The 27,418-nt window shown below is 47.6% G+C and overlaps 1 long non-coding RNA gene across 1 annotated transcript in view; it reads right to left on the bottom strand.

Moving 5' to 3' along the window:
• LOC138480937 (uncharacterized) overlaps window positions 1–27,418 on the bottom strand; it is a 549,246-nt gene that overhangs the window by 1,109 nt on the left and 520,719 nt on the right. The gene's annotated exons all lie outside the window — the stretch shown is intronic.

Genomic DNA, 27,418 nt, shown 5'->3' with positions numbered 1-27,418 from the left:
CCCAAATAATAGCCCTAATAAACGTGTATTGGAACCATGCTAGTATTTCTGATGATGGCTTTCTCTCCGGCATGGAAGATTTTCTTGATCTGATTGCCTCTGACTCAGCCATAACAGCAATCTTTGTCATGGGGGACTTAAACATACACTGCATGTCTAATGAAAAACATCATCAGACTTTGGCTCGAACTAAATGGACCAACCTACTGAAATCTAGACAACTCCTGATGCTTAATGGTGCAATAGCAGGTGACTTTCTGGCCCAATCGACCTGGTGCCGCCTGAATCAAAAAGCTATCATTGATTTCATATATACAGATCGCACCATGTTCTCTATAATTGATCAATTCACCATACACGAACATCAGCACAGTGACCATGACCAACTGACTTTGTCCTGGACATGGGCGTGCCAAGAGTACCTGTGTGCCCCCCTGCCCTCCCCGTGAGTGCCTGTGTGCCCCCCTGCCCCCTGTGAGTGTCTGTGTGCCCCCCTGCCCCCTGCGAGTGTCTGTGTGCCCCTCTGCCCCCCCCGTGAGTGCATGTGTGCCCCCCTGACCCCCTGTGAGTGTCTGTGTGCCCCCTGCGAGTGTCTGTGTGCCCCTCTGCCCCCCCGTGAGTGTCTGTGTGCCCCTCTGCCCCCCCGGAGTGTCTGTGTGCCCCCCTGCCCCCTGTGAGTGCCTGTGTGCCCCCCTGCCCCCCGTCAGTGTCTGTGTGCCCCCTGCCCCCCCGCAAGTGTCTTGTGCCCCCCCTGTCTCCCTTCCATGAGTGTCTCTGCGCCCTCACCCTGCTTGCTCCCCCCCTTTTTGCTCTGCGTTCCACCTCCCTTCCCCCCTCCTCAATTCCATCCTCTTCTACTACCTTCCTACTCCCCCCTTCTTTTCTCCCTCCTCTCAGCCTTCCCCCTCCTAGCACTTACTCCTATCATCTGTTCCGTGACTCTTGATAGCAGCTTGTCTGTCTCCCCTCCTCCCCCCTTGTTCTTCTCCCTCCTCCCCCCTCCCCTGCTTTTTAAATTTGTCACCGACATTTTTGCTCAGTAGCGTGCCTTGTTCTCCTTCCCCCTCCTTGGCCTTGCCCCCCTCCCACCCCGCCTCTTGTTACCACCTGCACTGCGTAAATTGTCATCAAACTTTGTAATGTTACTGCTTGCTTTGTTCTCCTTCCTATCCATTTCCTCTTGCCTTACTTGTTCTATGCACTTCCACTATCAGAAATGTCGACAGGCCTATTATGATAGTTATTTTTCACATTCTGTATTGTTTCAAGGACTTTTACTGAATGTAACTGTATTTTCCTATTTCCCCTCTCTCCTTGAAGCGCTTTGAAACACTTGTGTATAGGCGCTATATAAATAAACTATCATATCATATCATATATCAAGACACAGCTAATCTGGATGAATACATGAGCTCGAAAGTGGCTATATTCAGTGGGAGAAATTACTTGTTCTGGGCTCCAAATCAATTACGTGATCTGCACCATTGCTTGAGCAATACCACCGTGGCGAACAGAATTTTTATATTCCCTGATGGGCGATATGTAACTGCTCTCCTACCTTTTAGAGAGGTCCCCTCTAGAAATCAAAAAGTAATTTTCAAGCACAAACACATATTCGATCCAGAGCTCAAGCATCAAAAATCCTTATTGCGCAAAGAGAAATTTAACATTTTCCCCAATACTAGAATACGGCACTAGAATCAAACAACTAAGACTGAATTATAAAAATTAGGTTACATGCAGGAAATTATTAATGTACGAACAATAACAAGATGGCGAGAATATGTTACGGGTCTTAGCTACGAAATGTTCAGGAACAATATGGCAGCTTTTAAACCAGGCAACCAATGCTCCCCAATCTGCCCTATTTGCAAATGCAGTGCCCGAGCAGTCCCGGATTGAGTACTTCACTAAGTTGTATTCCCTTGAAGAACGAAGTGGCTTGAAAGTACAGACACGAGAAAGCTCAAAATATCATTAGACGTTAATGTGAATGATATATAATCTTCTACATATCAAAACTACTTCTAGAGCCCCAGAACCAGATGGCCTGTCTAACTATAGCTTGAAGGCCAATCCTGAAGCCTGGGCACAGATATTAAATCTAATTTATGTAGAAGTACTAGAATTACAAACTATACCAGCAATTTAGCGCAAATCAATAATTGTACCCATATTTATAAAGGGCTATTGCCAAGACCCAGGCAGCTATCGACCCATTACATTGCTGGATGTGCCAGGCAAACTTCTCTCAAGACTTATCTTGAGAGATGTTACGCGGTGGATCACCACCCATAATTTATATTATCCCCATCAGAAGGGTTTCGTCCCGGGAATTGGCACAACCATTAATTTGACAGTCATTACGGCCAACCAGCAGAGATGAATTTTTCTAAGCAGTCAATTTATATGGCATACGTGGATTTTATTTTAAGTCCGCATTCGACTCCGTAAGCAGATCGCGTATGCTATCCAAGTTGGCAGAGGCTGAATGTCCAGAACCTTTATTGGCTCTGATCCCTCAGCTTCACACAAATACGACCAGCCAAGTAAGACTGACGCTACAAGACCTCCTATCTGTCCCCATTTCCACCTTTCGGGGAGTCAAGCAGGGTTGCGTATTATCATTCACATAATTTAATTTTTATTTAGCAGATATGGGGAACGCCTTTGATGCGGTTAAATCGGATTCTCCAAGATTAGGAACATCATCAGTAGCATGGATTTGCTATGCGGACGATCTCGTGTTATTGTCCAAGACACCCCGTGGTCTACAAAGACTACTAAATGTATTGAAGAAATATGCAGCCACAAGCTATCTGCAGATAAATGTAGAGAAAACGAAGGTACTGTGCTGCCAAGAAAATACACCAAAAAAAACAAATCGGACCAAATTGGGTATTATAGATCAGTACAAATATCTTGTCATTAATATTAGTGGCCAACCGATGGATCGGTCCTATGTAGCAGAAATTAGAGCAAAAACCTTTTTGGTTACATCACAGGCGGTGATGATCCAAAATAGATTTGGCAAGTTTTCCTGTTCATCATTAGTCACTTTTTAAACGCAGAAAGCAACTGCTATTATTTCATATGGGTCAGAAACCAAACCATATCAGAATATGAATTTCTGGACCAGAATGGAGGGCCTATTTTGGAAGCAAGTAGTAGGGCTGCCCAAATGCCAACCAACCAATGGCTATCGTTAGGTGTGAATTAGGCTTGCCCTCCTTATATGCCTTATATTCATGGAAAGTACTGAGTCTATATAGGAAATTGTTAAATATAATTGATTCCAAATCATTGATAAATAAAAAATTTAAATACATGCTGTTTTCAGATCACAAATTTCCGTTACAATGGAGGAACTATGCGTTAAATGTAATGGATGCGGCAGCGATCTCACAAGACTTGCTAATAATTAATCCCACAAAAGCTAAATGTAAACTGTGGCAAGCTAACTGGATACTTACTATAGAAATGTGCAAAAAATATTGAGCATTTAAAGAAAATCCTAGAAATGTGCAAAAAATATCGAGCATTTAAAGAAAATCCTATCATTGAAAATAAATCACATGACATTGAACCATACTTGTTCAAATTTCCAAGTACAAAATATCGATATGTCTACATGACTTATCGATTGAACCTGTGTAAAACCCGGGCAATTCTAGAAACATGTGAGAACTTTTGTAGATTCTGCGGCATCCAAGAACACCGTGAGACTCTATATCATCTATTAATAGAATGCTCAAAGTTGGATGACCAGCGAAATGTAATACTTAAACCATTTTTTAAATACTATCGACTATTGACATCTGAAAGGCTGTGCAACAAACTCTTTCACTCTAAATTGCCAGCGGTACAAGTGGAAATTGCTAAATTTATCACATTGTTAATACTGGATGAGTGATAAATAATGCGTAATGTGATAAGTTACTTTTTTTCAAAGATACGAGTCGAGCATGAAGGGGATATCAACTTCAGGATATACTTACCTATGGTGAAATTGAAATGAAATGAAAAGAACTTATGATTTTGATGACCAATGCGTAAAGAGCATCTAATACTGATATCATATTAGAAGCATGAACTGCTTAATTATGGCAATTTATATTATCTAAAATGTCATGATTTTATACTGCTGTATTGTTTCTTTATTATGTGTTTTTCTTCTTTCTTCTAATATGAACTCAATGTCATAAGGTAAGGACATTTTTGGAGACAATTCAAATTTATATATATAAAATTATGTCATATTGTTTTTATCTTTTGTAACACTTATTGAAAGGTTGATTTTTAGTCGGATCAATAAAAATAATAATAATAATAATAATAATTGAACCACATTTTAGTGGCACGGATAAGCCCACTGACCACCAGTAAAGGGTCAGGGACTCTAGACCAGTGAACCAAGTATCAGTATGGCAAGGGTGCGTGGCCCAATCACTTATGATGGCTCCCGCATTGGATTCTTCCCTGACTACACTGGAGAGGTGCAGCAGGTACAACAACCCTTTGACTGCATCAAACATAAGCTGCTTGCCAGTGGCATTAAATACGCCCTGTTTTTCCCTTTGCAACTGAAAATATACTATAAATCGAAGCCACTCCTCTTCAACACTATGTGAGAGGCTTATTTATTTTATTTATTTGCTTTTTTAAAGCGCTCACACAGCCCAGGGGCATTGAGGCGCTGTTACAGGAATATGTCTTGGTTGCGTATTTATAATGCGCTTAAAACACCCAGAGGTTTCTAAACGCGGACCCGGGGATCAAACCTGTGTTGTTTCGTGTCGCCTTGTTTCTAAGCCAACAACGTTGCCGCTGAGCTATCCTCCCGGGATGGCTGTGGACTGGTATGATACCAACATTCATTTGGGGACAGTACACACGCCACAGTAGAGGAAAATACACCCGGCACTAAAGTCATAAGCAGTGCCCTCCTCTGCCCCATTGTTCTCGCAGGACCCAATGTCCCGGAAGACATGGATAGTAGCAAGGACCGTGGAGAGGAGGGATGAACTCAGGGCGAAGGTGGCACTGGACGCTGACATGACTGTAAACGTTTTGTGTTTAGAATATAGCAACTTTAATGTACTGGCCTCTGGGCTGGAGGATGGGCCTGAGCTGGGCTTATCACTGGCTGCTATAGCTAGTAACCCATTCATGGTTTTGTTTGATGGTTTGTGCATGTTTTCACAGGGTCCTGGGCGACAGGTGCTTCAGTTGGGGGAGAAGTGCGGGCGGGGGGAGTTTGGGATGTTCGTTGTTCTTTGTTTTTCACATGTCTATTGGATCTACATTGCTTGGTCATGGTGGGGGATGGCTTGGGCGATAGATCCTTCCGGGGAGCAGGTGGATCACTTTGCTTGGCGGGGAAGGATGGATCCTTGCAGACCTGGGTGTGGGAGGAGTATGCTGATAGGGGTGTTTGCGGGTGAAGCCCCCTTCCCACAGGGCAGCGGTTACTTATTTTTCATTAGGGACGAATGGCACACGATAGTGAAGTCACATTGTTGACATGGAATGTAAATGGGATGTGCGTGGGCATTAAGTGCAGGCTAATAATACAATTTCTCAATAGGCACTCCCCTGACTTTGCTCTGCTTACCGATACTCATCTTGCTGGAACACACTGTAAGTTCTTTACACGCACAAATTACGTGGGCTTCCTTGGAGGGCCAAGGGGAGTTATGATTCTGATACATAAGAGGGTGTCGTTCTCGGTCCTGCACTCTGGTGAGAGATTTGTATTAATACAGAGTGAATTGTGATGGGGCTATATGGGGAATAGCAGTATATGCAGCACCTCCCTTTACACGTGCATACTTGCCAACCCTACAGATTTAGGCAGTAGGCTGCTGATTTCTAAGAAGTCCTACCACCTACAGATTTGGGTGACAGATCCTACTGCTTTTTACAGTGGCAGATAATTTATGTGACTCTAAGGCAGGCTGCAAGACAAAGCATGCAACACATTTGTTTGTCTGTGCGGTGGGCTAGTAGGTGATTACTTTGATTGGGCTCACCCCAATCCACTGATTTGATAGCTACATGACTCTGTCCTGCACTTTTGCCCAGACAACCCTTAGGTGAACCACCAGTGAAGGCAAGTGACAGAGCGTAACACCATCACACAGCATCTGCCTATCAGACTGAGGAGGGTATCAGTCTCCAAGTCATTCAGTGTTCAAATTGTAGGAATACATATGTTTTGCCGAGGCTGCTGCTACAGAGCAGTGGCAAACGTTGCCTACAGCTCTGTGTGATTACCTGCTGTGTAATTGAATTTGGTGTTAACTTACCATTCAGAAGGGGGGGCGCTATTGCGCACGCTGCTGGATGGAGCTTTGTGCGTGAGCTCTGCAGGCAAGCCGAGGTCCGGAGACAAATGCTTGCAAAATACAGCCCGGTTTGTCACTTGAGGAAGTGGTACTATGAAGCTGTTGTCCACCTATCCACCAAGTATGGAAAGATTTGGTGCAGTGGTTCCCGTGTAACACCGTGTATTCTCCCGGCCAGCCCAGATCGCCACATGCGTTCGAGAGCAGCACCGCCGCTCGGCGCTGCAGTAGGAGAGCAGTCGGACCGCCTGTCACTATCTCGACCCAACATGCGATTGTGGGGCCTGGAGCGCAGCGGCATGGAGCAGCTGGCACCTATGACACATGCTGCCATGAAGAGCATGCGGACGTTTCCGTAGTTTACCGTAGAGTGCTTGCACATGCACGGTCGCCTGAGAATGTCACAACCCTCGCCCAAAACCCCCTCTGGCAAACCCATTGGCCAGGTGGAGTCAGGACTCGACATCATTAGCAGCAGCATCTTACCTGCAGTCTTCATCTTTAAACACTCGCAGCTACTGAGAACAGCTTCCTCGAATCTGCACGCCTCCCGGACAGAACGACCTAAAAGAGGAAGATAGAGGCAACATTAAAGAAAGCTGTAGAGACATTTACAAATTACGAACTGCTCAAAAGGCTTACGTGCTGGTCGCCTCTCGGCTGGCACCACTCCGGACATTCCACTCGCGCTGAAGAACACTGCGACCTACAAGGAAGGAAAACACAGGTTAGCAAAGGCAAGACTTTGCAGCGCTGCGCATAGCACTTACTTACCGCATCATAGCGCTCTTAATGCGCCATCATTTACCAGCGCGGCTCAACCATGCCAGTTCGCCGCACTGAAGCTCTGCATACCTAAGGGAGAAAAAATTCTACCACAAGGCAGAACCTTCCCCGCAGACCACATCAGGGCAAAGCTGAGAAGCATACCAGCGAGTAACCCAGCTGGGTGGCGTCCCTGTGGATACCAGGTGAGCGTAACAGAACACAAAGTCTACCATAACAAATCCTCCTGGGCGCCATGGAGACATCAGAAATTGACCAATTGGCCCAATTACTAGGAGAGCTTCGTGCTGAGGTTCATTCTGCCCAACAAGAGACTAATGCCCTCCGGAGAGACCTAATAGTGACCAAAGAACGCACTGAAGAGATTAGCAGGCAATACTTGTAATCACAGGGAGGAAAGACACCTCGACCTGGAAGCAATCCAACGATGCAAAACCCCGCCATACCACCCACTCCGGTACGGATCACGTTACCTGGAACAGTGCCCCTGGCACCACCAGAAAGGTTCTCAGGCGATCCACGGAAGTATGCGGCATTCATCAATCAGTGCTGCCTTAATTTTCTTTGTAGGCCTGGAGCATTTCCAAACAACCAAGCTCGGGTGGCTTTTGTCTTATCATACGTGAGTGGTAGTGCAGCAGATTGGTCGGTGCCGTTGGTAACCCATGACGATCCTCTATTACATGTCTTTGGGGGGTTCCAGAGAGAAATGGAAAAACTTTTTGCTCGCTATACCCAGGAACAAGCAGTAGACAAGGAACTCTTGTCCCTCCGACAGGGGAATCACGACTTGTTAACGTACATTGCTACCTTCAACAGACTGGTTGGCGAAGCTAGGTGGCCAGAAAACAAAAGAACCACGTTATTCCATCGAGGCTTACGAGGCGAATTAAAGGACGTCTTAGCCCAGGTGGTTGATCCACCCAGAGACTGTGCAGAATTCATAAATCTGGTCGTGCAGCTAGATCACTGCTTGCAGGACCGAAAGGCAGACCGGTCTAAGATGGATCCTCGGACCGTGTATGTTCGACCAAGGGAAAACCCACCCCGTGTACCTGAAAATGCTGTAGAACCCATGCAGATTGGAGGGATACGGCCTCCATTAACAAAACAAGAGCGGGGCAAAAGAAGACAACAGCTTTGTTTGTATTGTGGGAAACCAGGACATTTCCAGAAGGACTGTCCAGTAAAACCCCCAAGAAGAATAGTCGGGGCCACAGAGTAGGATGAAGCTAAGGAATCGGGAAACTACCAAGCTCGACAAACGTAGAGGTCAGTTTGTCGAGTGAGAAGAAAAAGTTGCTGACCTCGCACTTTGCAATACCAGTGATCTTAATTAACCACCAACAGTCGTCAAGAATGCATGCCGTTGAAGCATACATCGATAGCGGAGCAGTTGGAAATTATATTGATCAAGAACTTGCAGCAGAGATGGGGCTTCCTTTGTGTTCTAAGCCAACTATGGACAAGGTAACCACCGTGGATGGGACAGAAATCGTTCCGGACCATTAACCCAGTGCACAGCCAGGGTAACCTTGCTGTGTCAGGACGGACATCGGGAGTCTATTTCATTCGATCTCATCAAGGCACCTCAGTTCAGGCTAATACTAGGGATGCCATGGTTGGTTGCTCACAACCCTTTGATAGACTGGCAGGCATGAAAATTAACCTTCCCCGGTGACTGCTCCCCTGCCTGCTATTACCAAGAGGAGAAACCTGATGTCTGTATCCCCATGACTGCCAGAGCGACAGTATCAACCCTGGGAGCAACTAATACCTTGCCAAGTGAATACCATGATTTCCAGGATGTTTTCCGAAAGGAACAAGCCAATATATTGCCACCGCACAGGCCCTATGACTGTCAGATCGACCTTGCTCCTGGTGCACAAATCCCTTGCGGCAGGATCTACGCTCTCACAGAACCAGAAAACCTTCATTTGAAATCGTATTTAGACCAGTACCTTGGAAACTGATTTATCCGTCCTTCGAATTCCCCCGCAGCCAATCCTTTGTTCTTCGTACCGAAAAAGGAAGGAGACTTGAGAACCTGTATTGACTACTGCGCATTGAACCAGATCACTGTGAAGAACCGCTACCCCTTGACACTTATCCCTGAGATGCTAGACCAAGTTAAAGATGCCCAGATTTATACCAAATTGGACCTTCGAGGAGCGTACCACCTGGTCCGAGTCAGAAAAGGAGATGAATGGAAAACCACCTTCCGTACTAAGTATGGCTTGTTTGAATATCAAGTCATGCCCTTCGGGTTATGCAACGCTCCTGCGGCATTCCAATATTTCATGAATGACGTCTTAAAGGAGTTAATTGATGTGTACGCCTTAGTGTACATAGACGACATCTTAGTATACTCAGCCTTGGAACAAGATCATGTCAGGCACGTTCGTTCAGTCCTCACCAAGCTCCGTCAACATCGCTTGTTTGCAAAGCTTGAAAAATGCTTTTTTCACGTCACGGAAGTAGAATTTCTTGGTTTTATCCTTACTCCAGGAGGCATCAGAATGGGCGTGCACAAGGTAGATGCCATTCTGAAATGGCCTTCACCGACGTCTCTGAAAGGGGTACAAAGCATGCTGGGCTTTGTGAACTTCTACCGCCGGTTCATCCCAGACTTCTCTCAGGTTGCACACCCAATCACAGTACTATTACGAAAAAACGATAAAAAGTTTGCTTGGACCGAAGAAGCAGAAGAAGCCTTTCAGGAACTTAAACAAAGGTTTACCTCCACTCCAATCCTGCGACATCCTCGTCCAGACCTCCCTTATGTCGTTGAAAGTGATGCGTCCAGTATCGCAATGGGGGCTGTCCTTTCACAGAGGGACCTGGAAACCGGCCGGCTACATCCTGTGGCTTTCTGGTCGAAAAAGTCCTCACCTCCAGAGATTAATTATGCCATCATGGACAAGGAACTCCTGGCTATCAAATCCGCCTTTAAAGCCTGGAGGCACCACCTTCTGGGGGCCAGACACACCATTACAGTCCTCACAGACCACTGAAACCTGCAATACCTCAAAACAGCCAAGGCCCAGTTCTCGCGCCAATTACGGTGGGCCCTTTTCTTCGCCGAATATGATTATGTAATCACATTTCGACCAGGAGTCAGAAACGGAAAGGCGGATGCCTTATCTCGCATGGGCATAGATGAAATAGTATATACAACTCCAGACCCAGTACCTATTATACCTGAAGACAAACTCTTGGGTATCACGACAGCCTTAACACATGCAGAGCTACGAAAAGAAATCCAACGGACAATGAATCCTGATGCCTACCTCGCATGGCAAACTCAAGAACAATATACCATCAAGGACCACCTACCTTTTTTTAGGGATCGTCTATATGTACCCAAGAAGGAATTACAACAGCATATTATTTCAAACTATCACGATTCACTGATCGAAGGGCATCCTGGGATCGTCAAAACCCTAGCTAAGGTGTTCAGTCCTGCGGTGTCTGCGCCCAAAATAAATCACAGAAACAAAAAACATCTGGTCTCCTACAACCATTGGACATTCCTCCAGTTCCATGGCACACTCTTTCCCTTGACTTCATCACTGATCTACCTCCAAGCCAAGGGTTCAACACCATCCTTGTAGTTGTGGACTTATTCTCGAAGATGGCCCATTTTATTCCTCTCAATGGCCTCCCAGGCGCAGCCACTTTAGCAAAAGTGTTCCTGGAGGGCGTGGTTAAGCTACATGGCTTCCCTTCGGTTCTGGTCTCTGATCGAGGCAGCCAGTTTGTTTCAAACTTCTGGAAAAAATGCTGAGCAATGGCGCAGATCGACGTTCGGCTATTTACCAGTCAGCATCCCCAAATGGACGGCCAAACCGAGAGAACCAATCAGACACTCGAGCAATATTTACGGTGCATGCTGCACCACGAACAAAGGAATTGGAAAGACCTACTATGGATAGCCGAATATGCATATAAAAATTCTTTGCATTCAAGCACGGGACAAACACCCTTCTATACCCTTCATGGCAGGCATCCACATACCTCTGAACTAGACCTTCTAGCCAGCAACCATTACTCAGGCTTTCAAAAGAGCAAAGGAACACCTTATTCATGCCAAAGAAAAACAAAAGAGATTTGCCGACCACACAGGAAAAAGGCCCCTGATTATCAAGTAGGAGACAAAGTTTGGTAAGCCGCTAAATTCGTACCCATCAAGGGAACCCGGACCTTTCTTCCCAGATTCTTAGGACCCTATACCATTAAGGCAATTATCAACCCAGCAGCCGTGAAACTGGATTTACCACCTAATCTGCACATCCACCCGGTATTCCATGTGTCCCTCCTGAAACCAATGCAACCCGGCACACAGATTGGGATACCACCTAAACCCATACTTGTTGACGGAGAACCAGAATTCGAAGTCAAAGATATCTTGGACTCTAAATACTCTAGGACCAAGCTATATTATCTCGTCGATTGGAAAGGATTTGGACCACAAGATAGATCCTGGGAGCCCAGAGAGAATATCCACGCACCACATCTAATCAGGAAATTCCATTGGAACCTGCCAACCAAACCTGGGCCAGACAGAAGGAACACCATGGGAGGGGCCTTAGGGGGGAGTGCTGTCACAACCCTCGACCAAAACCCCCTCTGGAAAACCCATTGGCCAGGTGGAGTCAGGACTCGGGTCTCGAGAGCCTGGCATCCTCTTCAAAAGCCCTCATGGGGCCAGTCCTGGCGCGTATGGCGCCAGGCTCATACACCATGAACAACAATGTGCTTGGGAACTACTTTATTGTATTGTCAGCCGACATGGAGGCATCCACATAGCTTGGTCCCTAAGAACCAAGCAATGCGGTCTAGTGTTTTGGGTGTGGCAGGCCTGGAACTACTTTCCCTGGTACTACTTTACCTGGGCTATATAAACCACACCCTGACTGCAGAACATGCTTCGTGTTACTTTGCAGCTTGCAACGTGACGCTCACCGTGTCCAGCTATTCCCTCGAACCTCAGAGAAGCAGAACCTGCAAAGAGACAACAGGAACATCATTAGCAGCAGCATTTTACCTGCAGTCTTCATCTTTAAACACTTGCAGCTTCCTCGAATCTGCACGCCTCCCGAACAGAACAACCTGAAAGAGGAAGATAGAGGCAACATTAAAGTAAGCTGTAGAGACATTTACAAATTACGAACTGCTCAAAAGGCTTATCTGGCTGGTCCCCTCTCGGCTGGCACCACTCCGGACATTCCACTCGCGCTGAAGAACACCGTGACCTACAAGGAAGGAAAACACAGGTTAGCAAAGGCAAAACTTCGCAGCACTGCGTATAGCGCTTACTTCCCGCATCATAGCGCTCTTAATGCACCATCATTTACCAGCGGGGCTCAACCAAGCCAGTTCGCCGCGCTGAAGCTCCGCATACCTAAGGGAGGAAAAAGAGACATTTTAAACAAAGAAAGGCATGCAGTATAGCAACAAAACTAAAGAACAGCAATAAGACCTACCTGAACAATATAAAACGGGCCGGCGTCAGTGAAGTAACTGGACCGCACTCGTCCATGAAAGACAACGCGCCCCTGCAAAGAAGGCAGGACGGAGAGCATGCCTAATTCTACCACAAGGCAGAACCTTCCCCGTAGACCTCATCAGGGCAAAGCTGAGAAGCATACCAGCGAGTAACCCAGCTGGGTGGCGTCCCTGTGGATACCAGGTGAGCGTAACAGAGAAGTGCACTGAGGCTGCCGTATGCAACCTTCCAAGGGACATCAACATAGAAGGTGAGGCCAACCCTGTCCCCTCCCTCCGACCCACGCTCATAACACACAACCATAACCACATGCAACGGCAGCTGAGACGCCGGCCTCAGAGGGCAGGCGGCGTGAAAGACTCAGAGGTTACAGATAAACAAACCCACATGCGAACAACACAGCTCGGCATCTCCGCACAGAAGGCCCGCTATGACTAGGAGGCCCTCCTCGCCCCTATATAAACTATTGGTTCCCATCTTACCGCTCACGACCCACTGCAGCGATCTGTACTGGAATCCAGGTTGCACAGCCCACCATAGACACTCAATGATCTGCCCACTTCAGTAGGGGCTCCATAAATGCCTTAAGAGCCCCAGGCAGCTGTGAGACCTGTCTCCCCTAAGACCTCAGAGGCTCTCCAGAGCAATATACCATCTCTCCCACACAAACCAGAGTGCCACGATCCCACATACAACCCACATTGTGGGGGGAGAGATGACGAGCAATAAAATGCCAGAGAAATCGCCCGCAACGTTGTAACATATCGGCTGAAGGGAGACGCAGCGGCACCCTGCCCTCCATGACCAAGCATCACAACTTCTATAATAGATCGTCAAGGAGCCCAGAGCATCTACATGGTGGAAGCACACTATCAGCCACAAATGCCCGCCAAGAAGCCTGATTTACTCAACCCGACCGCACAACCGCACTCTCCAAGAAGGGCTGGACCCATGCCACAGTAGACTGCTGAGGGTATGACGGGCACAGAACAAGGGAGGTGATAGTTACATTTTCAGGACAAGACACAGATGCCCAGTAACCAGCATGGATGGCGTATTGCACATAGCAGAACACGTCAGTATACTGGATTTGCGGCCTGGAGACGAGAGCCATGACCCAATATTCCCACTGTAACGAGCTACACCTCTGTGCTGCAGCCTGGATAGTCAGATACCGTGAATACCCGAATACAGCCCCACAATCCCACTGACTATACCGCCCATCCCGGGCAGTGTGGGAAAAGACATACAATACCCAAAGGGGAAACGCGGAAAAAAAAGGGAAAGGCGCCATTGAGAAATACATGACACAGATACTGAAAGCAAGCAACAGGAGCAGCACTACCCCTGGATCAACCATGCAGAATGCAGAATGCAACCATGCAGAATGTGCCTACAGCCACGGCTGCCACCATGGACCCTCAGGATGTCTTTACTTCGATGCAGCAAAGCTTTGCAGCCTTAAACGATAGACTGGATGGAATCAACGCAAATGTAACCACGATCAAAAACCAGCTTGAGAAAGCCACAAACCACATCACGGAGACCGAAAACCAGATCAGCACTACCAAAGATGCGCTTGAGTCGCTACGAAACACTGTGACAGAAATGCAAGGATTTGGAAGCCAGACCCCGATGCAATAATGTGCGCATAGTGGGAGTGCCCCGAAGAGGCGCTGAAAGGTCAGATGGAGATAGCTGTGGAGGGATTGATCAGAGACTTGTTGGGCGACCAGGGCTGGTCCACAATGTTTGTAATTGAAAGAGCCCACAGATCCGTGGCACCTCGCCCCAAACCGGGCACCTACCCCAGACCTATTATAGCCAGGCTGATGAACTATAGGCATATAGATCTAGTGCTCTGGGCAGCAAGAGACAAATAGGAACTGAAGCTGGGCTTCATCATCATCTGGATGTTCCCAGATTATACATTGGCAGTCCAACAGGAGCGACGTTCATTTACAGGCATCAAGAAAATGCTACACTGACGGGGAGCGCCTTATGCAATGATGTAACTTGTCAGGATTCACCTACAGCACAATAATAAAACATATTTCTTTACTTTTCCTGAGGAAGCTGCCTCCTTTGTTGAATTTAGTATCCGATTGCCACCCAAACAGATACTAGGAACAGTAGACACAAGGCAACAGTAACAGACACTTATGCTTTGTATCTTCCTCCTATATATTTATCCACTGCAAAGTACTGCCACACTACTGAATGTCACTGATCATTATGTGTATGTGTACTAGAAACGTTCATGTTGGTAACCTTACGGGCAGTCATGTTATACTCCTTGGCTGCGGCTACCGCGGATGCGCCTCCCAATGCGGGTGCACGGTTTAATAGAGTAGGGAGGGGAGGGAAATGCATAGTTGAAGTTCAGGGAACTATGAGGGAGGGGTGGGGGATGCAGGAATGAAAGGGGTGTTAAAGTCAAAAATGCACAGACATACACAAGAAGGTCATATGGTAATAGCAAGCGTCACTTGATTACTATGGAACACCCTAGAAATTGTACGGAATATGGCTGAAAAAGACCCAAAAGGCTTTAAATTAATAAGCTGAAATGTAAGGAGACTGGTGATGCCAGTGAAAACGCCAAAAATAATGGCGTATATTAACAGAGCTGGCGCCCAGATCGCATTCCTTCAGGAGACACACTTACTGGGATATCAGGCAGACAAAATAACGCCCGGTTGGGGCAATCACGCCTTCCACACGTCCTATTCCAGCAGAGCACGGCGGGTACTCACGTTAATACATAAGTCATTACCATACATACACTTAGCGACTGAGTGTGATCTGGAAGGGTGCTACGTGATCGTTCACGGGAAGCTTTCCGAGGTGGAGGTACTCCTCATCAATCTCTATGGCCCAAACAAGGATGAACCGGACTATTACACCAAAATCTTTCAGATGTATCCCAAAGATCCCACTGCTCACATAATCATAGGTGGAGATTTCAACACGATACTGAATACCTAGCTGGACCGCACATCCGACAGCCCCAGAACACTCACCCAAGCTGCACGCACGATACACACGCACATAACCGACCTGGACCTACGCAATGTCTGGCGGTCCCTACACAGAGAGAAGCGAGCATACACCTTTTATTCATCAGTGCACGACATGCACTCTAGGATCGATATGTGGCTGACATATCAGGGAGGGTGGGTGTCTGAGGCGACAATATTGCCCAGAACGCTCTCAGACCACTCTCCGGTATTGTTGACCCTACATATTCCGATGGTCTCCCCACAAAGACCCCCTTGGAGATTTAAGGCAGCAGCACTGTCAGATCACGTGTATAAGTCTAACCTGAACCTACACATTGACGAATATTGAGGGTATGGTAGAGAGGCAAGCGACTCTATGGCCAGTTCCACAGTTAGAAGACGATTGATTTGCCTTACAAGGACACTGGCATGAGGTGTTCTCTCTCCGCATCCCTGGTGAGTGTTGTATGTCACCCCTCCTGGGAGCATGGTAGTTTCCAGGACTTGTGTAATGGTCCCATGGTAGTAACCATGTGACCAACCTAATAAATGGGATGAGCCGCTTCTGGCTTGTCAGTCGACCAAGAACTGACTATGGTGTGTTTGTTGGAAGCACCATGCTGATGCCACACTGTATGCAGCAGGCCCACTGGCGGGGCCCTGCACCTGGACGGTGCCCCTGCTGGGCAACACCATCCCCACAGAATGGTTGTGCCGTGTGACCATGGCTCTTGGTGCAACCCCAGCCTGGGTGCTCCCAGAGCCGGGGCTGCGGTTGGCTGGGTGCCCCCAGCCCATGTGCTCAACTCTGGTGATCCGGAACAAGCAGGGTGATCCCTGCGGTGTCCCAACTGCGAGGATGCAGCTTCATGGCGTCTGTCGGGAGGACCCGGCATCCGATGAGGCCCGCCCCGGTGCACCAGGAGCGGGCCGCTAACAATGGCGATGCGGGGTGGTCCACGGCCACCATGCTTTGTTGTGCATGGGCCAGCTGGTGCCCACGATGATAGGGATGCAGCATCGGCCGCTGGTGCGGCGGGTGGCCCAGGGCCCTGTGTTTGTCTGGCACGGGCCACCGGGTGCCGGTGAGGAGATAGGCAGCATCGGCCGCGTGTGGTAAGGAAGCGGCTGTAGCCGCGAAGCAGAGAGCAACTGAGGCCGCAAGGCAGCCCCTTCAAGAGGCCTCGGAGAAGAGGCGTAGCCTGCCGAGCTCCGCGCCTGCTGCCGTGGAGTTACTGCATGCTCCTGCGCACACGCTCCGGTGTCTGAAGAAGAATCGGGAGCGGGCGGGGAGGCAGGGTGTGTGTGGCGGCCAGCTCATTGGCCGCAAAAGCACAAAAAAGTTAAAAAAGGAGAAAGAAACAGAGACCCGCGGCGGCCACGAAAAGAATAAGGAAGGGGGCGTGGCCCATTACCACCTGGGCCTGCAGCAGTGAACAGAAGGTGGAGCGGGGGCATCGATGCCAGCTGGCAACTCCCTACAGTCCCTGAGGCACTGAGGGGCAGCCAGCGGGCCCTCACGCAACTGCCTTGAAGGAACAAAGGAGGTGGGCATGGCCTATGATCAGAGAGCCCACGGTGGTGAAAAGAAAAATTTAAAAAAACAACATTCAGGCCTGTGGCAGCCCAACCAGCCAGTAGTAGCGGTCCCTAGAGAGACAAAAGGAAAGGAGGAGCTGCACCCTCCCGAGAGGCGGGGCGTGGCAAGTGAACACCTGGGCCTGTGCAGTGACATGAATAAGCGTGGAAGTGGCCGCGTGACGGAACTGCCCCCCCCCCCTGTATGCACCCACAGTGCCCAAGCCACCCCGGGCACCAGGTGGGAGAAACAATATAGGTGTAAGTAACGTAATACAGGATCAGTCAAAAGTGCACTGTATGTCATCCAACCTTCCATGAAGAAGGGAGGCCAGGGAGGTCATCCTATCATCATGTAAGAGGATTCAATTCAACACTACAGCTAAGTCAATGCCTAGTCTGGGATACTGAATGGAAACCCTTATTGATATATCTTTATGTCCAGTTCATGCGTTCTGGATGACTACCCCTATATAACACCCCTCTCTTGGAATCCTTCTGACCCCACTGAGCCAAGAAGTAGTTCTGTTTTGCAAGTTAAAAGGTTTATTTGATAATTTAAACAATAGATATATATATCACACTTTATACTAATTTAATAATTGAATATCACACCTAATCTGAGCAGTAATCAATAATGGATAGTCTGGCACTAGCACACTTCTTTATAATCAATGATGAGTGGTTATAGGATGGATAAGATAGCAACAATACTTTATGGTTTCAAATGGATGCAAGGTGGAATGAAAATGCAGTACAGAAAATACTCAATATGATTTCAACAAAACAATGTAATCACTTTTCTCTGGCAATTCCCTCCCCCCTTTATGCAATGCAAGGAAATGGAAGGAAGGCACACAGTTCTCAGAAATGCAATCAAATGTGATTCAGTTCACCCCAGCAAGCTTAGACTACAGATCGGAGTTTTAAACACAGGCCCAAAATGCTTTTATATGTGCTGGCAATGAAGTGAAAAATATACTAAAATGCTTTTAATTCCCTCTAGGAGGTTCAGGGTGAGGGAAATATACTTGGGATGAGTTCAGGCTCACTTTAGCAATGCTCTATAATGGTTGTCAGGTTGCAAACGAATTTTTTCTTTAACGGAAGGCAAGCAGCAGCAGATTTTTACACATGGAGAAACTTGCAAATCGCGGCAAAATGTCAAATCGCGGCAGATTTTTCCGAGTGCGCCGGGCGCGATTACAGAGGAACTACAAGTTCTATCAATATCGTTTTGGGGTCCTAGGACAGCCTAGGATCTCAGCTTCCAGATGAAAGTTACTGCAAGTCTCTAGGACAAACGGTCATGGAGATATGAGCGATTAAATAAAGGTCGTTTTTCAGATTTGAAATTTTAAAGTTCAAAAAGACAAGTGCAGCTTGCAATTAGAAAATGACAGGTGACAGCTTTGCAAATGACAGGTGACAGTTAGGAGACAGTTCTACTTAGATTAAATAGATTGAATTATATTATTTTAACTAAGAGATTGGTTCTGCACAGTTTTGCTAGGTACTCACACTATATTCTTGAATTAAATGGGCCTCGCCACGGATCTGGTCAGGTTTTCTTCACTCGCCCCGGACGGTCTCTGCGCACAGCGTCTGGTCTGGGTCTGCTCTCTCTCTGGATTCTGGAGATTGATGGATTTGAAGTCTGGATCTTTCTGCACAGCTTTCTCTAGAGATTGATGGAGGTAAAGTATGGATTTTCCCGGCAGAGCTTCCAGCTGCAAATGGATTTGAAGGTCCCTATCTGTCCTGCCTGTCTGCTTTTATGTGTTTTGAAAATGGGTGGAGAGGCTAGCTTCCTAGGCCCTACCCCTCTCCCCTTGTCATTGGCCACTTCATCCGCTTCCACTTGATTGGGGGAATGAAATGAAGTGTCATCATGATGAGGTCTGTTTATGGTACAGAGAACCCACCCCTGTCAAATTACACGCAATCTATATTTTGACCCAAAAGACATATTTCATAGCTACACAGTGGTTTGAAATTACATGCACCCATCATGCATCACAGGAGGTATACCCTGTCCAAATCTGCTCTTCCTGGGAGCTTGCATTCAGAAATGGCAATATTTTGAACTTTTTAACTGATTTTGCAATTTCGGACATTAACCCAAATTTACACACATATGCACAAGGAGTATGGACATTAGTTGATGAAGTGTCAGATTTTTCACATGCACACATTTTGAGTAATATCCTCTTTTCCGCTAAAACCCCCCTGAACATACCACCGGGTCCTAACACGTCTTAAAATGTGGGCAGAAAAATCACAAGAATTATGGTATCATTTAAATAATTTTCACAAGTCCGCTCTATGAATGATCCATCTTTTTAGAGTTATGTTCTGGCCCCAAAGGGGTGTGGATTCCCCCCAGCACAAGGTTGAATTTCTGGTTTTTCCAGTTCTGCCAAGCCAGCTTGCTCTCACAGGCAGTGCCCCTCCCCTGTCCTTCCAGGAGGAAGCTCCATTTACGACTCCCGCCAATAAAACATTTGCCTGAGTCAGGACAGGGCTTTGTTCAGAGCTCCTGTATTCTGTGGGGGCTCCCCTTAATTCAATTATCATAGAGATGGCATATCCTTAGTGTGGCCAGCAAAAGGCAGATAGGCCTGGGAACACAGCTGTGACTCAAGTTTCACTCCTGATGGGGGTAGTTGCCAGGCAGAATTCAGTTCCTTAAGCCAGGTTTCAGTTAAAATGTCACTTTTTGTTACCCAGTTTAAGTCAAGACAATGTTTACATATGCAGCTAGAATGCTGATTCTAAGTTTAAAACTATGACATTTAAACAATTGCAACCTATGTGACACTCAAAGTAGGTCACTCATCTCTTTTAAACATTTAGATTTTTAGTGTCTTTCAGTCCAGATTTACTTAAACTGCTGAAATCCACAGCTCAGCCAGTCTTGTTATAAACCTTCAAGTCACTTCAGAATATAACTTTACATTGGATCCACCTCTCAGTACGTCTTTCTTTGGCTTGCCTTGGGTTCATTTATTCAGTTTTAAACAAAATCTGGTGGTTTTAAAACGCCGGCTTTCTGATAGTGGTGAGTACTGGAACTGCACCCCTTTTTGGGATTTACGAAAATGAATTCCCAACAGTTATGGGTTTGCTTTTGGCAATCAGCATTGCCATTCCCAATGGTTTCATACTACTGTGTGGGTAGTCCAATGGTGGTTTTAGGCAGTGTCCTTCTGTGCCCATAACATCGGCAAAAATGAGTGGCAGCCTATTCTTCATGCATTTCCCTGTGCATTTTCTGGGAAGCTCTGGCCATCATGATGTTTTCCATGTCAGTACTGCACAGTTTTGAGGTAGGGCTCGGATGCATGGGTAAATACATCCCACAAGCCCCCCTCTTGCGATGGCCATTCGGTTTCACTGATGGGACTCGCAAGACCTGGGATGTTTCCTCATCTTCTTCCAATAGATGGCACAGTTCAGCATCTTTTTCTCCATCCGGTCGGATCGATCGGGTCTCCTCGCCGGTCCTGATGGGAATATTGGGCGGTACCCCGGGCCCGTTGCGTCTCTGCTCCCGGTCTCCGGATCGTCCTCCTTGGCCCGTCTCCAGGTTTTCTTTCTCCTAGGACGACAAAGGAAGAGCGGCAATACCTACTTATAGACGTGTTTCCACCACTGTTGAGATAGTGGGGCAGCATATGCATTTCATCATAACGAAACATTACATTCTTATTTTGAAAAAAAAACAGTATAACTAAGAGACAGTTTCATGCAAATCACAATATTTTAGAGACTAGATGTGGTATGTTTTATGGTTGGAACTGAATTAGTCTGAGACAGTACCCACTAGGATTCCAGAGGATTCCTCCAGTTGTTGCAGAGTGTGCCTGGGATGGCAACATTTCAACTGGTTTATGTGGACCCACTTGTCTTCCCCCACTGCCAAAGGACCTTTGGGGATGTGGATTTTGTAGGCCACAGGGGAGATTTTGTCTATAACCTCAAAGGGTCCCTTCCATGTAGGCAAACATTTTCGCTGTTTTGCCTGGTTTCTTTGGAAGTTGTATAGATAGACCCGGTTTCCCACCTGATATTCCTTCCTGGAAGTTTTCAGGTCATAATGGGTCTTCATGCTATCAGCCGATCTTTCTAGATTCCGCTGAGCGTAAGCAAAAGCATGTTGGAGGTGTTTCCTTTAATTCTCCACATACTCATGAGTAGTGGAGGCATTTATTAGTGTCTGCTCTTGGGTCCTATAGAGCAAATGCTGCGGAAGCACCATCTTGCGCCCAGTCATCAACTCAAATGGTGACATTTTGGTTGCAGATGAAGGGGTAGATCTGATGGCCATTAGGACCAGAGGTAATCGGATATCCCAACTTGGCCCAGAATCTGCCACAAACTTCTTTAATAGGCTCACAATGGTTCGGTTATATCTCTCTACTGCCCCAGAAGAAGCTGGCCTGTAAGCAATATGTAACTTCCTTTTGACCCCCAGTATCTCCCACATCTTTGTCATTACTTCACTGGTGAAGTGGCTACCCCTGTCTGACTCAATCCTTTGAGGTAGACCGAAACGGGAAAAGATGTGGTTGATCATCAGGGCAGCTGCTGTTTCTGCCTTGCAATTTGGGGCTGGGAGACATTCCACCCACTTGGTAAACAAGCATGTCACAGTCAACATGTACTTATTCCCCCTAGCAGAGCGAATCACGGGACCTACAAAGTCGATTTGTAAATCTGACCATGGCAGTGTCATCCCCCTCTTTTGGAGAGGCGCACGGTGCGTGAGGGATGATGGCTGAAATTGTGCACACACAAGACACCCCTTCAAGTATTGGTCGAGGTCCTGCCCCATGTGTGGCCAATATGCAACCTCTCTTAAGATTTCCAATGTTGTGTGAAACCCCCTATGACCGGCGGTGGCCGCATCATGGGCGTGACTTAACATCAGGCTTCGGAATGAGGTAGGAACCACCCACTGATCGTGGCCAGCTTTGGATTTCCTTACCAGCAAACCGTCTTGGATTCGGAACATTTTTGGACATTTCATCAACACTCTTATGTCCTCTTTCCCAATGTAATCGGTATCCGTCAGGGGAAAGTTCTCAGGGTCCTCAAGGTGTTGGTAAAATTTACCAATTATTGGATCCCCCTTCTGAGCGGTAATCAAATCAGCATCAGGGGTCTCCTTACTCCATTGGGCAATTGAAAGGTCGTTGTGAGCATTTGTCTGGGACCTAGTGATAGCAGTGACCTGGATTTCCCCCAACAGGGATTCAATCTCAATTAGATCCCCTTGGATGGCCCCGGTTTTGGCCAGCTGATCAGCTAAGTCATTTCCAGTTTTGTCTGGTCCCTCTATTTTGGAATGACCCTTGATCTTCTTCCAATAGATGGTCATCTCATTCGAGGTGACCAGATCATCAATGTTTTGGATCAACTTCCCATTTTTCAAGGGTTTGTTGTTAGCACATAACATGCCTCTGGTTTTCCAATTAACCAGGTGCTCCACGAACCCGTTCCGTACATAATCTGAATCTGTGATTATGACCAGTTCGTGGAGTTGATGCTGGACAGCAGTGAGGATGGCCTGATGCACAGCCATCAATTCTGCCACCTGACTACTTCGGGGACCAATTTTGTATCCAGCGGAGGGTTCTGGGGACTCATTCACCCATGCATTCCCTACGCCGGCCACCAGTTCTTTCTCCCCGTCGTTGTCAACATGGTAAGAGCATCCATCCACATAGACAGTGGGCATTCCCTCACACTTGTCCTCTTCAAAGACTTTGTGTGGGGAATTAAGGTATGCCTCCGTGTTGTCCTTGATTTTTAGACTTTCGTCCTCGAGACAGTTTTCTCTGGCACAATCATGCAAGTCAGCCAGACCTTGCGCGAGGGGACTCTTCTTGTTTTGGCCATATCTGACCTCCACAGGAAAGCCTTGCATTGAGAGAATTCAGGAAGTAATTCGGGAATTACTCACATTTCCGGCCCGGATTCTATCACTTTGGAGATATTGCAGAGGCTGGTGTGGAGTCTCCACTATGATGTGTTCCCCCTGGATAAACGGGCGGTAATTCTTCAATGCCCACACCGTTGCCAGGAGTGCCTTCTCACAATCGTTGAATTTTTCCTCCACAGAGGATAAAGTTTTGCTCGCATGGGAGATTACTTTATTGACATTGTCATGCTTTTGGTATAATACTGCCGTCAAGCACGTATTAGAGAACCCCGTCTCCAGGAAGAACTCCTTGTTTCTGACAGGGTAAGCTAGGCAAGGCGCTTGTGAGAGGCTTCTTTTGAGTTGTTTTACTGCCTCGGCTTGTTCTGGACCTCATTCCCACTTGACCCCCCCCCTTCAGGAGATGAATCAGGGGTCTAGTGATCTCTGCGTAGCCCTCAATGAACTTTCTGCTGTAATTAGTCAGTCCAAGGAGGCTCCTTAGTTCCCGCAGAGTTGTGGGGTCTTTCAGTTTCTGAAGTGCTTCCACTTTCTTTTCCTGGGGACAGAGACCCTGGGGAGTAATCTCATGCCCCAAGAAATTAACACGGGTTCTACACCACTGTGCTTTCTGAAAGGAAAGTTTTGCTCCGGCGGCCCTCAACTGGGTCAGAACATAACGGATCTCTGCTATGTGTTCCTCCACAGATGAACTTATGATGAGGACATCATCTACATAAGCCAGGTTACCCCTCGCACCCAGGTCGGGCATGGCCTTATGTAGGAAAATATTGAACTCATTACCGGAGTTAAGGTATCCGAAGGGAGTCCGGGTCCATGTGTACTGCTGGCCCCCAAAGGTAAAAGCCAGCTTGTATTGGTCCTCCCTACTGACCGGCACGGTCCAGTATCCATTGGTCAGGTCTATTGCAGTGAATACCTGTGACCCCTGGATCTGGGCCAGCCCTTGGTCAATGTAGGGCAGAGGCCATCGGGAAGTATGGACCCGTTTGTTGAGCTCCCTAAGGTCAGCGCAGAGTCTCCACTGGCCGTTTGGCTTCAATATTCCCAGCACCGGATTATTGAAGGTGCTGTGGACGGGACGGATTATTCCCCGGGACTCAAGGTTCTTAATTATTTCAGTAAGGGACTCCATTGATGCGAGAGGCAAGCGATATTGCTTCACAAACACAGGAGTCATGCCAGGGTCCGTGGGGATTGTTGTTGTGTGAATGTCAGTGCGACCACAGTCATATGAGTCTACCGCAAAGAGAGCTTGGAAATCCAAGAAAACTTGTTTCAACTTTTGCTTCTGTTCCAGAGTCACACAGGCGTCAGCTAGGTTGACTCTCTCTTCCACCATCTGCCTGAAGCCTGGAAAGACTTCTGGTTTGGCTATTTCAGCGGCCTCCTCCAGATGGGTGGAGAAGTCCCTGGTCAGAGTGCTGATTTGGACCGGAGGCTTCAGGTGGGAAAGGCAGCCCTCATGGACCTGGAAAATCACCTCATCCCCTCTGAAGTCACAAGTCACATCTTCCTTACCATAAGGGCAAGAAGTGTACACCAGGAAGTTCCCCCCATGCCGGGTAAAAATCCTGTCTGGTGTTGTATTGTCATCACTGTCACTGTCAAAGCAGTCCTTGGGGATTGGCCCTAACAGTTCATTACCTAAATCTATGGAAAAATGTTGGTCATCAACCGCCATTCCAATAATGGTGCCTGCGGCTAGAGTAATACTCTTCAAGTCGCTGTTATCCACCTCTATTGGAATGGTGTCATGTTCTATGTTGACTAATGGTGTTGGGTTTACCCCCAACCCTTGCAGTTGGAGAGAAGCATTTAGATGTATGTAAGCATCAGGGTTTTGCAAATATTGTCCTCTTTTAGCTTTCACTTCCAGGGAGAATTGTCGAGTCCTTTCTGGGATGGTGACTTCCTCTTTAACCTGAATTTCAACTGCATAAGGTAGCAATTGAGCTGACCTAAATGCTTTTTCTGGATCATCAAAGCCCATGGGATTATCCGCTAATCGGGACCAAGCTTTGAAGTTTATTAGGTCCAAACTAATGGCAAAGCGATTGAGAATGTCACTGCCTAAGTAAAAGGCGGCAGGGACGTCTCGCACGACCCAACAATTATGGACTATGCTCTTGTTGCCAATGGAGATTTTGAGCATACACCTGCTTGGCAGGAGATGTTTGGAATTAGGCGCTTCCAGGTCCATTTCCCATTTGTCTATCAGTTTGAATGTGGGAATGGCTGGATCTTTTGGGAGTTGGCGGAACATGGCTTCGCTGATGAAGCTCTTACCGTTGTTCACACACACTCGAGCGAGAACAGAGTCCTTCCCATCATTTAACTGAACAGGGATGAACAACTGCTCTCCAATTTGCTGAATATCAGCCAGGCTCTGAGCTGATTTCACATCTTTCTGGACTATAGGAGTGGGAGTTTCTGATTGTGGATTAGTATAGAATCTCAGAGTGTTTCCTTCCAGCGTGGAGTACCACTTTAGACTGGAAGGAAGGTTGATTTTCAGAAATAGAGAGGACCCTCCATCACCAGTCTGTTGTCCTACTGCTATTACTGTCACGTCTGGAATCTGGTTATTCTGGAAGTGAAATTCTACTTGGTTAGATTTTTGTTCAACCATGTGGCAGGTGCCGTTTAAACTAACATGGTTGACACTCTGTTTTAATTTTATTGGTCGGCTAGTCTGGGTCCAGAGGACCTTGTTTACACAATCTATTAGGGGTGACAACCTTCTGAGGAGGTCATTCCCTAGTAAACAAGGGGTGCCCCCTGGAGTCACAACTATGACCGGATGTTTCAACTTGTGTCGCCCAATTTTAATGTCCAAATCTGCAGTCCCCTCAACGGGAATTTCCTTCCCGTCAAAGTTCTGGAGTTGTCCAGGAAGTGAGGTGAGAGGAATTTGGTAATTCCCTCCCCTTCCTGCATTCAGTTCGTCAAAGGCCCTTCTGGACAGAAGGGTAGCTTGAGATCCAGTGTCCACCAGTGCCAAAATTGTACCCTGCCCCTGTACTTGTACCGGGGCATAGTATCTTCCCTCCTTCTCCTCAAGGGGGCACAGATAATGCACATTTTTGGACAACTGGTGGGCTAACTTTCTAGTTTTGGACATCGCTAGCGAAGAGATTTGGGCAGAATTCTGTGTAGAGCCTTGGGAATCTGAAAGAAAAAATTGGCAACTGGAGACCAGAGCCATTGTGGGTTCCCCTGGCTCCGGTTCCGGGCCGCCCCCCCCTTTTTGGAGGCAGTCACCGGGATGGGTTTGAACCAGGGGATTTTCTTGCTGTTGATTCTGGGATGAGATGGTGGGCGGCGGTAGCTCAGTCTCCACATCTCCCCAGTCTGGATATGCATCCCGAGGGACCCATTTTTCTTTGGGAGGAGTTCCCCCCTCTCTGAAGGAGAAGATCCTTTTTCCAGGATCCTCTGAGGATCCCTCTCCCTCAAATTGGAAGATCTGTACCTCCTCCTCAAACTGAGTCTGTTTGGGTCTTTTGTTTCTCCTACCCCCCCTCTGCTCCTTAGGAGGCAGACTTTCAGGGGCAAGAGATTTTGTTTCCGGTTCCTGGGTTTCCAGGGGCTGTTTACAAGTGAGGAAGGAAGCTTCCTCCAAGGCTTTACACCCCCCTTCCCCTTGTGCCTGCTCCCTGGGAACCGGTGAGTTATCGGGGTGCTGCCCCCGTCATTGTTCTGGAGCACCAGGTCCAGAGTTGGGTGCGTTCTGCGCCGGCATGCCGATCTGAGGGTTCTGCTGAGCCCTGAGTATGTGACCCAGATCCCGCGCCATGTTTTGAACCTGGCGCTCTAACTGGGACACCCGCTCAGGCTGATACGGGGCCCTGTTTTCTCCCCTGGGCTGATCCCGGGAAGGGTAACTATCCCTTCTCTTGTAATACCCCGGATTGGGAAGATTTGGGTACCCCTCCACCCTTGGCCTCCCCTCTCCCGGATTAGGTTGTCTGGGCTCAGGGAATTGGGGAAAGAAGGGTGGAGGATTTTGGGGCTGGAAATTGGGTGGATACCTGGGGAAAAAGTTCTGCCCAGGATTTGGAGAATTTCTGCCCTCCGGTGGGAAGTTAGGAGGGAAGTTCCCTGGGTTAGGTGCTTGGCTGGATCCCCCCCCTTGGGCTGGAGGAGTCCACACATAACCCAGGATGGGTCGATTCCCCTTGTAACGGGGACTTACATAGTCAGGAGAGCGAGGGACCCCATTTGTGGGACTACCTCCTTGACTCCC

The sequence above is a fragment of the Ambystoma mexicanum genome, chromosome 5p (assembly GCF_040938575.1).
Source record: "Ambystoma mexicanum isolate Mex_15411 chromosome 5p, UKY_AmexF1_1, whole genome shotgun sequence".
Taxonomy (NCBI): domain Eukaryota; kingdom Metazoa; phylum Chordata; class Amphibia; order Caudata; family Ambystomatidae; genus Ambystoma; species Ambystoma mexicanum.
The sequence above is the reverse complement of the archived record's forward strand: the minus strand, read 5'-3'. Positions and strand labels throughout refer to the sequence as shown.